This window comes from Saccostrea echinata, unplaced genomic scaffold, assembly GCF_033153115.1.
Source record: "Saccostrea echinata isolate AGI-Se365-2 ecotype Australia unplaced genomic scaffold, CSIRO_AGI_Sech_v1 ptg000005l, whole genome shotgun sequence".
NCBI lineage: Eukaryota > Metazoa > Mollusca > Bivalvia > Ostreida > Ostreidae > Saccostrea > Saccostrea echinata.
In genome coordinates, this window is record NW_026889754.1 from 503,078 (window position 1) to 517,721 (window position 14,644).

A 14,644-nucleotide genomic window follows, 5' to 3' on the forward strand; every position below is an offset into this window, starting at 1 on the left:
TTCATCCTTTTTTTATTTCTTGAAATTTGTCGAATGTATTTACATTCATACATCGTAATATTATTCATTTTTTAAAACTGGAAATTGTTGCGAAGATTTTGAAACATCCATGAAAGACATTATTTCTAAAAAAAAAAATATATATATATATATATTTAAACATTGAGATAAAATCTGCCCCTTTTGACTTTAAGCAATGGAGAGATCCGCTCCTTCTATTTCCAACATATAAAAGAAATTTAATTCGCTCCTTTATTGAGAATCCGATCCTCACTTTCCATTGAAATATAGAATCCGCTCCCTTTATCCATGATATAGATTCCTTGTGTTTACAACTAGATGTTTGATTTAATTTCTCCTCCAGCTTATCTTACTCTGTCGATAGATATGATTAAATTTCATTTTTTTTTTAAACATTTCATTCTATTTCTTTTTATCAAAAATCACCGAATTTAAATCCTGTAATATTATTCATTTTCAAACTAAAAATTTCGAAATATGTATGAAAGACTTTTTTCCAAAAAATATTTAAACAGTGTGATATCATCCGCCCCTTTTGTCTGTAAGCTATGGGGGATCCGCTCCTTCCTTTTCAGTACCAGAGTACCAGAGAGATCCGCTCCTTTATTGACAAACCCGCTCCTCATTTATCCATGATATAGATTCCTAGTGTTTACAGAATCTCCCTGGCTTGTTGTCCGTTCACATGTTGATTCTATTACCTGTAATAAGAAAACTCTAATGAAGCGAACACGGCAATCACGTTAGGAGCCACAGAGGGCGCTCTCAGGAGACACAATTACCCCGGTCTCATCTGACAGCGTGGGAGCTCCGGTACCTAGATTTACCCCGCTCTGAGTGTGGACCCCGCCCCTGTACGCCTTTCTTTAGTACGGAGTCGTGGGTGGCATTGATCGACCAGGTAAATCTAGGTAAATCCAAGTAACTTCATAGAAGCTAGGGCCCCGGGCCTGCTGCTGATGAAATCTTACTGGAAAGGATTTAGTCATAGGCGGAGGTAAGTCCCGGGGGTCGGGCAATGTTTTTTAAGCTTAGCGGTCAATAAGATGCACCAGATCACCGCACTAATTGATCTCATTTATTATTCAGCATCTTTCATCGCGTGAAATAATTGACTACAGCCGAGGTATAATTATTACTGCATGTTGGAAATATTACAGAGAACGCTATACAAACTTTTGACCATTACTCCGTTACCAAGACAATATGCATTTCATGGGAATTAATTAAAAACGAGACGTATATAAACCTAAAGGTAAAAATGACATAAAACTTGTCTACATAAATAACATATTAAAATCTGAAGTCGTCTAGCTGTAATTATGGAGTGTGCATTGCTGCGTCTACGTTCAGGTAAGCTATACTTAAGATCGGGATTCTGCCGTATTAAAAAAACTTTACATTAATTACAGGTATTGATTAATCACGGGTTTTGTCTTTTTTTTTTCACCTGCAACGCCAATATCATTTCTTCATCCCCGTTTTGTAATTAAGATGTTCTTTTTTTCTGCTACAGAATAAATCAGGGATTTATCACAGTCTAGCGTCAAACATGGTAACCATGACAACTGTAATGCTGTTTTGCTGCTTAGGAACATTAACACAGGGTAGGTAAAAATCAGGCGCGGATCTTATTATTATTTTTTTAAACTTTTTTCTACAAGTCTTTTTAATTGATTAAAGACAAGAAAAACTTCAGACAGTAATAAAATAATATTTGACACATTGATTATCATTTGGGCATTTTTTTTCTTTCTCTCTTTTTTAACAGTAAATTTTCGTTGACATTTAGAAATCTAAAATAACCATTGAGGTATGTGAATTTTTTTCCCCAAAGTACCATGTGTTTATGAATTGATTTTCAACACGTTAGATAAAAAAACTCGTATTTTCTTTTTATGGTATGTTTTTTAAAGACTCTTACAAATAAATTTCTATAAATTATTCTTATAAAATTTCATTGAAATTCATATGAAAGTATTATGTATATGTGTATTAGTTAAACTTTGCTTCGTATAGGATAACAGACTTTGATAAATTTCACAATGTTTTTATTTCTTTAATTTTTTTTCACTTACGACACGAGATGCACGTTTATATAATAAACGACAGCTGTGAATATTTAGTCGTTGATTATCTTAACTAAGTACGCTCTTTTTCCTTGCAGTGCAGTATCATTTATTGCTCCATAAATCAAAATGTGTGCATAAACCTATAAACCTACTTGTAAGCAATTCATAGGAATGTTATTAATTATAACGAAGCATGGTGTTATTTATATATTTAAAGCTTTAAGCCCAGCGATACCAAAGAAAAAAACGAGGGGGGGGGGGGGGGTAAAGATATACTCAGGGTCGCTGTTTCTACATACGTGCAGCAAAATGTCATATATTGTTATTTCGTATTTATTGCATGTCATGCTTTTCTTTCACCAATAACACAGGTATCTGTTGAATGCTTATAGAATTTGGTGCGGTAATTAGGGAAGAGTTATCGCCCGTTCCTCACAGCAGCCGTTCTCAATTGTCATTTAAGACATTCTCTGCGTCACCCTTGATCTTAAAATTTTAAAAACCTAGCAGACATTGTTATAAAGTGTCACCTGAGTATTTTTTTTTAAATTTTGTCGCTATGTGTTGTGTCACGGAATTAAACTTCGCGGTGTGACACCGGCTCAATTTCCAACTGTTTCCGATTGTATTCTTAACCTGCAAATGCATACAAATCCAATGTAAAATGCACTGTTTATATGTAGAAAACATTTCATCTCAGCGTCAAGCCCACCTTTGATAAACCGAATTCCTTAATTGTCCCGATTTAAATAGGATAGGAAACGTAAATGGCGTCTTTGCACCCATTGAGCTGGATAAAATAATATTTTTTATACAGAGCAAACATAAATTTATTTGAAATAAAATGCCTGTGTCTTTATTTTTTTTTCCATAATGAATTTCAAGATACATCGGTACTAAAATTCGTGGATCCGCTCCTGATTTTTGATTTTTTTTTTTTTAAAGTGATAAATTTATTGTAATTATTGACTTACACACAAGTAATGTACTCTTAGTTTCAAAATATTTCTTGAATAATAAACTTCCTAAACGTTCAATATAAAGAGAGTGTAGGTTTTCATTATTTCAAACTCACGCCGACTGTAGTATATTGTATAGTTTTTGGCAATTAGTTGTTAGTATTCAGATTAGTATGAAAATTCGTTATGAATGCATATATGTTATCCGAGGACTCGAATGTCTACACGCGACACCGTCTTGATCTTTTCCAGCCCCTGTTGGTGTCGATAGGAGCCTGTTGTTTTTAATCATATTTACCTGAATGAATTTTTATAACAGTTGAGGGCGCCGTCCTTGTCTTTATGCGTTATTTTGCTGGCGTGTACACATGTTTACTGTCTAGAAATGAGTCCGATGTCACTAAGCCGCAGTTTCGTAACTCCATTTGCCTTCTTTCTCACGATATCTGAGGTTTTAATTTTTGTATTTTTCAACATTACGATGTCTTTACTCTTTAGTCTTCATGTATGGAAATTTTTTTCTTACTTTGATTGGAATATTGGCCGCCGGTCATGACTTTGTTTTGAACATATTTTATTGACAATATGTCAAAGGGATTGAACACAAGTTCTAAAAACCTAGATAGTCCTCTCCCATACATAAAATCTTAATAGCCATACAACATTTACAAAGATTTACAATTCTACAATAATATACATGAACGTAGAAGAACAAAAACAATAGTTATTATTGCTAAGGAATATCAATTGATATAATGATGATTATAATGACATAACCATATTAGAGTAGTTTCAAAAGGTAGTAAATACAAGTACATGTAAGTGTTAATTGAAACGACCAGTATCCTGAATAAATTTTTGAACAATACCAAATATTTTTTTCATTTTCCTGCAAAGATAATGATTCATCTCCCCATAGCAGTTTATGCACATTTAACATCTTTACATTATTAATTACAAGTAATGCATTCAACATTAAACGTGTAGCTTCAAGATATTTTCTACACACAAAGAAATAATGATGACTATCCTTCTTATATCCACAAGAACAATTTGGATACGTTATAATGTTACATCTATACAAGTCATGATTTAAAATACAATTGTGCCTTAATCTTGTATGTAATATGTTCAAATACCTTTTGCCGTATGATAGATACTTGGGAGGCTTGTCAATATTATTATTCAATTTTCTTTTAAAAATTCCTATTGAAGTTATTTCCCTTGTTTCGTTACTCAATGAATTCCATTTGCGAATATTATTGGGGACAAATGACTTATTTAGTAATTCAAGCCTGCATTTTGGTAAAAAATAATTACTTGAATTACGAGTATTATAATTTGAAACATTGTTTCTAACGACTGGTACTATATTTTTTAAATAACCAGGAACTAGATTATTGTGGATTTTAAACATTGTTAAAAGTTTAGCTTTGTCCCTTCTTTTTATAAGAGGTTCCCATCCTGTTTCAACATACAACGAGTTTCTTAACGCTGTGGTGGTCTTGGAGGTACTGGGCACGAATTGCCCTGCTACCTCCAACCACGTGGTACACGACACGCACCTGCCGTGACGTGTACCTATCCTCGCTCTCTTTTTCTGTTATCTGCTGCAGAGTGCAGACGTGTCTCTGCCAGCTCCGTTATTATTGTATTTGTAGTTATTATATAGTATATAGCGGGCACTAATAAATCGCGTATTTTATCATAGTGTTGTCTCTATTCAGCCATCACCGTACTTAGGTAATAAGTAGCATATAGTAGAGAGAAACGCTATATTGGCGCTGCGAGCAGGGTATTTTAGTTTAACTGCGGGGTAATACCTGGCCCGCACGTGTTAGTGTCCGTCGCCATCTTGGATATTTTCCGAGATGTAAGACAGCAGTATTTGTTTTATTTTATTTTGTATATACGTTTATACTTGCGTTTGTTGTTTAGCGGATTAACCGCCTTAATATGTAAATTTATATTTTGCCGTGTTAGTGGTTGCCGGGCATAATGGACCGTGATTTCAGTTCCTTTGGTTTGGGGAGGGGGACTGTGAGGCCTAGGGGGGACTGGGACGCTCGTGTTGGGGGAAATGACCAAGAGGGTCTGGGGAGTACCCCGGGAGGGCGCAGTCCGCGGGAAGTCCCGCCTTCCGGAAGCGTGAGGTTTGCTCCGGGTGTGTGTAGCACACCGATGCCCCAGGGGGAGGGTGCCCCGGATGTCACCCGGTATGGGGGCGGAGACATGTCGCTTACACGGGGGGCTGATTCTGATGGGTCTTTGGAGACGCCCGGTTTCCAGCAGTTTTATTCCCTGCTCCAGGAACGACAGACTATTCTGGAGGGGGTCGTTGACCGAATTCAAGGGGAAATGGGTCAAATTCAAGGAAATATTACACAAGTTCAGGGGGACCTTGGTGCGGTTAATAGCAGAGTAGATAGCCTTGGTCGGGATGTAGGAGCTCTGCGGGGCGATATAGGCTCATTAGAAGCCAATGTGACATCTCAGATGGGGACCTTGAAAACCGACATGACGTCTCAAATGGGTTCTATGGAATCAAGTATGGGAACTCAATTAAGCGAAATAACTCAAATGCTTGCGGGAATGATGAATTCTGATAAACCGCAGTCAGTAGCTAAACCGCAGGGTCTCAAGGTCACTGCCAGTCCGTCTGTAATGACTAGTAGCCAGGGGAGTCCCTGGGTTCCTAGTTCATTGCCAGAGCAGTGCCTTTCCGTTGAGCAGCCCGCAGCTAGTTTGTCGAGTTCGGACCCGTTTCTATCCATAATTCCGAGGTCACGTCTGTTTCCGCATCTCAAGGTCAGCCACTTTCTTCAATAGGCTACAGTAGTCTTGGCTCGTCCTTGCCGAGTACTATTACATTTGGCTCGTTCTTATCAGGGGACACAATGAGAGGGGGTATCCTATACATCCCAGCATGGGCCCACCCGTCCCGGGTCATGTTGCTGGGGGTATGGGCATGCCAGTTACAGCACCCACTGCATCGGTGTATTCTAGTGCAGCTAACTTGGGTAGTCAGGGCTCTGGCTACTATGGTGGGTTGGTTGGGCAGTCGGCGGCACTAGGGGGAGGACAGTCATTTGTACCTGGAATAGGGGGTTGGTCTTGGGTACCTCAAGGTCACACTTTAATGACTACTGCGGATACATCCCAGTTTCCGAGGTACTCGGAGTAGCGTGAGCAGGAATATTCCAGCTGAAATAAAGTGGATGAAGTACAATGGGGATGTAGAGTGGGGACCATTCTATTCAAAGTTCTCTACTATCGCTGAATACCATCAGTGGGGTGACCCCGATCGTCTGTTTGCCCTAAGTTTGACATTGGAGGGGGCAGCGCTCAAGTACTTCGATATCCTGCGTCGCAGGGGGGCCCTGTTAAGTTTCCGTGAAGTTGTCCTCCGAATGGAGGAGAGGTTTGGGAAAAGTTCCTTAAGGGCAGCCTCACAGCTGGAATTCAGCTCGATTGCCCAAAAGCCAGAAGAAACCATGGAACAATGGGCAGATAGAGTCATGGACACTGCCCAGAAGGCCTTTGGTGGCGGAACCTCGCCAGAAATATTTCAGGAGCAGCTCATTGTTAGATTTGCTCTTGGCTGCAGTGATGGTGAGGCGGGTCAACAGTTGATCAACAATCCCCCATGTACCCTGGCGGAGGCAATAAAAAGAGTAAAAACTTACCAGTTAAGCCGCCGAGCAGTGGTTCGTCGCCCACGTGCTGTGAGGTCCGTTTCCTCAGAGCGGGACCGTGAAGGGCGGAGAGATTCTCGCTCGCCCCCTGCTCACCGACGTAAGCTCTCGGACTCCGAGTGCCGAGATAAGTCCGAGGACCGGAAAACTAGTTCCACTCACGACTCTAGGGAGAGAAGTAGGGGCCGAAGCCCAACTCGTAAACCTGTAAGGGGGAAATCAGCGAGTCAAGGACGCTCAAAGAGTTCAGGGACAGTAGTTTGTTATGAATGCAAAGAACCGGGACACATACGGCGGAATTGTCCGCGTAGGAGCAACCCAGAGTCCCTGTCCTCGTGTCTGAAAAAATCTGCCGAGACTAGGTCTAGGGAGCGTTCGTCTAGTGCTAATAGGGTGACCTTTTCTGATACTCCAAATGTCAAGGCCACTTATGTTATTCCCTCTATAAGGTCAGGTAGTCAAAGTATAGGCTCAGGTGCGTGGCGAATCCCTATACAGATAGGAGGCCAGCAAATTAAAGCGACAATAGATACTGCAGCTGACATCACAATAATCTCGGGGGAGGTGTACAAGTCACTGAGGCCACAGCCCGAGATTGTTAGAGACACTAATGTTAGGCTCGCAGGCGAGGGGGCTGGTATGACCGCCCAGTACCTCGGAAGTTTAAATCTTCGCATCGGGGATTATGATTTTGTTCACCCGATTTATGTTGGCCCCTTACAAGACGAAATGCTTTTGGGAATCGACTTCCTGCGTGCACACGGTGCGGAGGTTTCCTGTGAAGCCGGTACATTAAGGGTCAAGGGCATAGATACGATTTTCACCCTGAGTGCTGATGATACAGTGCCAGTACTCGATGCGGTTTCAGTCCGCAGAGTGCGGGTCCCTCCGCACACTGCTCAAGTTATCGAGTGCACCCTTAGTTCCGATATGCCAGAATTTATGCTGGAACCAGCTAGCATATTTCCGCCTGGTATAGTAGCTTCGCGGACATACAATGCCGCCGGAAACAAAGCTAAGCTATGTATCTTAAACCTGACTGACAGAAGTCATATAATCAAGACTGGTACTACAGTAGGGGAAGCTGCTCCTGCTATGGCTGTTAAGAATACTGATCCCACAGTGCGCCGCATGTCAGCGGAGGGGGAGACTAGTTATAAACACATAGCCCCACTACACATAGCCCCACTCCTAGATCAGTTAGGTAAGAGTGCGCCTGTGGAAGTGAAGTCTCAGGCTGTAGAGCTAGTTAAAGAATTTGCTGATGTCTTTGCTGTAGATGACCTTGACCTCGGAAATTTTTCCGAGATAGAGCATCGTATAGATACTGGCGATGCACTTCCGGTTAAACAGCGGATGCGCCGCACTCCTGCGGTGTTCAGGGGGAGGAAGAGGGTCATTTAGACAAAATGTTAGAGGCCAGAGTTATCCAGCCATCTTCTTCAGACTGGGCGTCTGCCCCGGTCCTAGTCAGGAAGAAGGATGGTAGTGTCCGCTGGTGCGTGGACTACAGAGCCCTGAATAAGGTGACAGTCAAGGACATGTACCCCCTACCACTCATCGAAGAGTGCATGGACACGCTAGCGGGAAACCGCTGGTTTTCTAAATTGGATGCCAATGCGGCCTATTGGCAAATTAAAATAGCTCCAGAAGACCGGAAAAAGACAGCCTTTAATACCAAATACGGACTATTCGAATTCACAAGTATGGGGTTCGGTCTGTGTAATGCCCCCGCGACCTTCGCTAGGGCCATCAATCTGGTATTGCACAGACTTAACTGGAAAATTGCATTAGCTTTTCTCGATGATGTATTAGTATTAGGGGCTTCAGCACATGCTCACCTTGATAACCTGAGACAAGTGTTTGAGCGATTCCGAGCCTATGGTCTTAAGTTTAAGCCTCGGAAATGCGAGTTATTTAAAACTAGAGTCGAGTTCCTAGGTAGAACCGTGAGCGAGCAAGGAGTCGAGATGGGGGATCAGTACATTGAAGCAGTACGTGACTGGCCTGTTCCTTGCGATGTAAAGGGCGTTGAGCGTTTCTTAGGCTTCGCTAACTATCACCGTAGTTTCATTCCCCAGTTCTCGAGAATTGCGGCTCCGCTGTACGCGGTTACCGGAAAGAGTGGTTTCCGGTGGGGGGCTGAACAACAAAGCACCTTCGAGGAACTTATCCAATTAATGACCAAACCCCCAGTACTTGCTATTCCGAACATTACAGGTCACTTCATTCTGGATACTGATGCCTCGGATCATGCCGTAGGCGGGGAACTTAGCCAAGTCCAGAATGGAAGAGAGCGAACAATTGGGTATGGCAGCGCCGTGCTGTCATCCGAGCAGCGCAGGTATTGCACTACTAGAAAGGAGTTATTGGCGGTAATCAAATTTACCAGACAATTCCGCCATTACCTGCTGGGCAGAGAGTTCACAGTCCGGACAGACCACCATAGCCTGGTCTGGCTGATGAACTTTAAGCATCCGCAAAATCAGATTGCTCGCTGGTTAGAAGAGCTTAGCCAGTACAATATGCGGATAGTACATCGCCCAGGCAAGAAACACGTGAATGCCGATGCGCTGTCTAGAGACATACCAGACACATGCCAGAGTTACTCTACTAAAATCCGAGTTGAAGATTTGCCATGTGGCGGATGCCGGTACTGCCGCCGAGCACATGAGCGCTGGCATGACTTTAATACCGAAATTGACGATGTAATTCCTCTTTCCCAGCTCTTTGAGGAATTGCCTGTTAGAGCGGAGACGCAGTCCGCTGAGGGGGGTAATTATGAGATGTTAGATCCTACTCTCCGTCAGGCTATTGTGACAAGTACTGGGGAAGATGTTCCGTTGGCAGCAGGTGCCCCCGAACTTCCGAGTTTCGAAATCGCTGTCAATGGGGTGTCGAGTTTAAGTCCCGAGATTGAGGAAGTAAAGCCTCAAGTCTGTCAGGTATCTCAGGGTGACACTGCGGGAATTTCCCTATGCTCTTACAGTCCCGCAGATATGGCTCATAAACAGAACTCAGATGAGGCCATGGTTTACCTGAGACAGTACTTAGAGTCTGGGAATTTACCTACCGAAAATGACCTAATCATCTGTAGTCCGGAAGAGAAATGTTACCTTCTGGAGAGAGACTGTTTTACACTGGACGAGACAGGTGTTATTTGGCGAGAACCGGAAGACTCGGACATGCCTCGTAGACTGTTAGTTCCGAGAAGTCTCAGGTCTGAGGTCATGCACTTATGTCATGACATTCCGTCGTCCGGTCACCAAGGTATACAGAGAACTAAAGAGAGACTTAAACAACAGTTCTATTGGTGGCGGATGGTAAAGGACATTAAGTTATATGTCAAGACATGCGACATTTGTGCCCGGAATAAGAGGGGTTCTCTGCCGAATAAATCGGAAATGAAAAGCTACCAGGCCGGAAGTCCGATGGAGAGAGTGCACTTAGACTTCCTTGACCCGCTACCCCGAACAGATAGCGGAAATGAGTATATACTCATGATGGTAGATAACTTTACCAAGTGGGTCGAGTGCATTCCGCTTCCGTCTCAGACAGCAGAAGTCACGGCCAGATCAGCCATAAATGATTTCTTTTCGCGATTTGGCTATCCTTATGAAATTTTTACAGATCAGGGCCGTAATTTTGAAAGTGAGCTTTTCTGTAAAATCTGTACGATGTTAGGTATTCATAAGGCCCGGACCACGCCATACAGACCTTCCAGGAATGGCCAAGTAGAACGGTACAACCGCACCTTAATGGATGCGGTCCGTTGCTATATTGATGGTCAGTCCAAGACATGGGATAGGTTTTTGGGCCCACTGGCTGGGGCATTGCGGTCGGCGGTGAATCGCCACACCAGATATACTCCAAATCGTCTAATGCTGGGTAGAGAAGTCAACATACCAGCAACCTTAATGTTTTCCCCACCCCCTTCGCAGTCTTTTCAAAATGGGGAGGAGGGTGAGGTTGACAGGTATGTACGTGATCTGGAACAGAATGTGCAGAGCGCGCATGACATTGCCCGCAAGAAACTGAAGGTCGCGCAGAAGGCAATGAAAGGTCGCACGACATTAAGATCCGTACCCATAGGTTCAAGGTCGGAGATTTGGTGTATTGGCGCCGCAATGCGGGAAAGAAAGGTAGAATCTATCTGGAAGGGTCCTGGGGTAATTATTGAAGCCAAATCTGATACAATATTTGTCGTCAAATCTCGTCGCGATGTCAAGGTCATGCACCATGACAAGCTTAAGAGGTGTGAGGCCAGGCAACTTCCCAAGTGGTTAGTTACCTATCAGAGTAAGTTGCCAGGACAGTCAGTAAGCCGAAATGGGGATAGTTCCCTTGTGCGCGATGTGGTTAGACCGCTGGTGACCGCGGACTCGGGGTTAAGTCCTGGGGACCCGGGGAGTAGGGTTAAGTCAAAAGTCAGCCCTAAACCAGCAGAAACAGTAGGTCCATATCTGGGTACCCGGAAACGAGTAAGGGAAAGGTCAGAACAAGCAGAAAAACCCAAATCGCCCCAACGACATAGAGCCACTAAGGGGGCTAAGACCCGACAGTATTGTTTATGCCTACAATCCAACCCTAAAGGTTTGATGGTTCAGTGCGACAGTTGCCGGGATTGGTTTCATCCCAGGTGTGTGGGTATAAGTGAGGATTATGCTAAATCAGTACCTCAGTATACTTGCCCCGAATGCAGTCCCGTCAGTGTTGGCAATCCCTAGGTGAGGATCCCGCAAGGGTGCGGAAGCATGTGTAGCTGTTTGCTAGCGTGATTGTACATACGTTCGTTCTTACTGCTAGGGAAGCAGATCTTTTTAATTATAAAGGGATATTGCCCTGATCTTATGATCGATCCACTTGTGATGTTCCTGACGATTTATTTACCCCGATGTTCCAGGGACGATGTATTGGAGCCAGTTCCAGGATGGGTCGTTCGCGACGGAGTCGCGGACGTGATATCATGTCTGTCCTGGGCTCGGATATCCGGATCCGGAAGTGCCGACCGAAGATGTCACCGGAGGACCACCTGATGAGGGAGACAACGATGGACCCAGTGGTGGACCCGAGCGGACTCGGAAGAGGGATGCCCAGGACCAGACTGATGTGATGTATCCTGTGAACTGTGATATTATTAACTGTTAATTTTTATTAATATTATAGTGTTATTATGGACATTAATGTGCAATTGATTATCTGTAATTGTTTTTAATGTGTTAGGCCCTGCTAGGATTTAATTATTATATTTTATTTTATTATGTACATTATAACTTGTCCCATTGTAACGGGCTGGGACGCCCTTTTTCAAAATGGGGAGGAGTGTGGTGGTCTTGGAGGTACTGGGCACGAATTGCCCTGCTATCTCCAACCACGTGGTACACGACACGCACCTGCCGTGACGTGTACCTATCCTCGCTCTCTTTTTCTGTTATCTGCTGCAGAGTGCAGACGTGTCTCTGCCAGCTCCGTTATTATTGTATTTGTAGTTATTATATAGTATATAGCGGGCACTAATAAATCGCGTATTTTATCATAGTGTTGTCTCTATTCAGCCATCACCGTACTTAGGTAATAAGTAGCATATAGTAGAGAGAAACGCTATAACGCTAATACTGACAGACCTGTCACAATTCTTGCAGCGCTCAACTGAACCTTTTCAAGTTTTTCAATATCTGCAAACGAACAGCCTGACCAGACTTCAGATGCATACTCAAGTTGTGGTCGAATAAAGGAAACATAAATTTTGGATAAAGTATCTCTAGACAATGAAAATTTACGTTTCTTGAGAAGTCCAAGTTTTTTGTAGCCTTTACTGACAATACTATTAATGTAATCAGTCCAGACTGACTTAGATGAGAAAATAACACCAAGATGTTTAATATGTTGTGTTACATGACTAATCTATAGTAAGGCGGTAACATTCTGAAAAGTTTAAAACATCCATAAAGACTCAGGTACAATGCTAGTCCGCTCAGATTTTAGAATTAGAAAAGTCGGTTCAGAACCCTTTATACATTCATATGAGAGGATTTTCGGACTTTGCGAAAATTATATCGTATTGAATTAATCTTTTCCATTTCCAACACAGGGTATCTTTCATTCTCGATTCCCCAGACGACAACAGTGAACAGAAATCACTGTTGTTTACTTAAATTGGAAAATGCAACCTAAGAAATTACATGTATTCACTAATTTCATCTTAGTTTGAATCAAAGGGGGGATAACTCTAACTGTGTAAAAGTACTCTTCGATGTGTAATGTATAGAGTTTGAATTTCAAGATACACATGGAGTATGTATCCACACTGCTTACTTTTAGGTTTAAAGGGAAGCAACTCTACAAAGTCAGATGAACCGCCACCGGAAGAAGACGACAAGATTATTCTGATTGTGATCGGGGTCAGTGGGGCTGTCATCATCGTCATTGTTGTCGTCGTCATTGTCGTCAAAAAACGGAGGAAAGCGAACAGTCAGGCCCGAAGGCGTCCGAAAATCCGCTACAACAAAGCATCGGCTGGGACGTCCTAGTAAAAAACCGTGCATATAGAGGTGTCCCGAATGGTCATGTTACTATAAAATCTCAATTCAAAACGTCCAAAACTTAACGATGTGTACGGATGTGTTCCGAGTGGTCATGTTACTATAAAGGCTCGACCAAAACCTCCACAACTTTACGATGTGAAAGATGTGTTCCGAATATAACATTAGGATGAATTATTATTGAGTGAATGGCGTGTGGAAATTTATGTAAATATGTGTGTGTGTGGGTGGTTGTTCGGAGTGATGTTTTGATGTCACGATATCAAACACATTATTTAGAAATGAATGTTACGGAGTATGTATAAGTGATATCCATGTAAGTATTGTTTCGATTGATCAATATGATCAATCAGTATCTAAAAGGAAATATATTCACCTCGCCCTCCGAACTCGGTGAATATTGCTTGCCTCTGAGTGCTTATTGGTCTTGACCAAGTAAATTCAGTTGATGCTTTAAAACATGAACACCACAGACAAATATTTCAGATTAAATTCTCCTCCAATAACACCACAGAAACTTGAATATTCGTCATTACAGTTAGCTGCATCTCAAACAATATGAATACATTAAATGATGAAATGAAATCATAAGGGGCCTGTTTTACGAAAGAACTTACGACTAAGAGCAACATTTAATTCTGCTTCTTGCTTTCTAATTTACATTGATTTGAAAATGCTTTTAGTTTTTTTTTTAAAAAAGAGTTTAACAAGATATTTGTATGCTAGGAATTTCAAACATAATAAATAATTTTGCAAAATTTTACACTCAACTAAAGTTTTGGTCTTATTCGTAAGTTCTTTTGTAAAACGGGCCCCAGTTTATTACTAACTTGGATATTCCTTGTTGTCGGTGATTGTATTATGAACACTTGTAAAACTGTAAGATTTATGTTGACTATATCGAACGAGAAAGATTTCTTAACCGTATGTTAAACATGTACGACCTTTTATCACTATGCTGTTCATTTGTATTATAAGTTCGTTATATTTTACCTATTGTATCCATTGCTATCTTATAAGCTTTATTTAGACTGATGTCTTTATAATTAATAAACTGTCCACTTAACTATTAAAATTCTTGAAATGAGATAACTTATTTTATTCTAAGGAAATGGCGTTCTGATATACCGAAAAATATTTCGAAAACGAATAACATTTTAAAGGATATTTGGAAACCATACTAGAATGGTAATGTTGGACAATGAACTCTGCCTTAACCATGGTAACGCTAACTTTAATAGATGTTATCGTATATGTATAACAACAATTCCACACTTCACAACATTTTTATTACATTTTTGAATGCTTCTTCTCTTAATTAATAATCTAACACCCCCGTTCACTCCCTCCCACCC

At 41.8% G+C, this 14,644-nt stretch overlaps 1 long non-coding RNA gene across 1 annotated transcript; it reads left to right on the forward strand.

The window, feature by feature from the left end:
* Positions 1 to 681: 681 nt before the first annotated feature.
* LOC133179954 (uncharacterized) lies at positions 682 to 14,345 on the forward strand. The gene is made up of 3 exons (XR_009720211.1): positions 682 to 1,018; positions 1,538 to 1,628; positions 13,069 to 14,345. It is a non-coding gene; the product is annotated as an uncharacterized LOC133179954 (long non-coding RNA).
* The last annotated feature ends 299 nt before the right edge of the window (positions 14,346 to 14,644 follow it).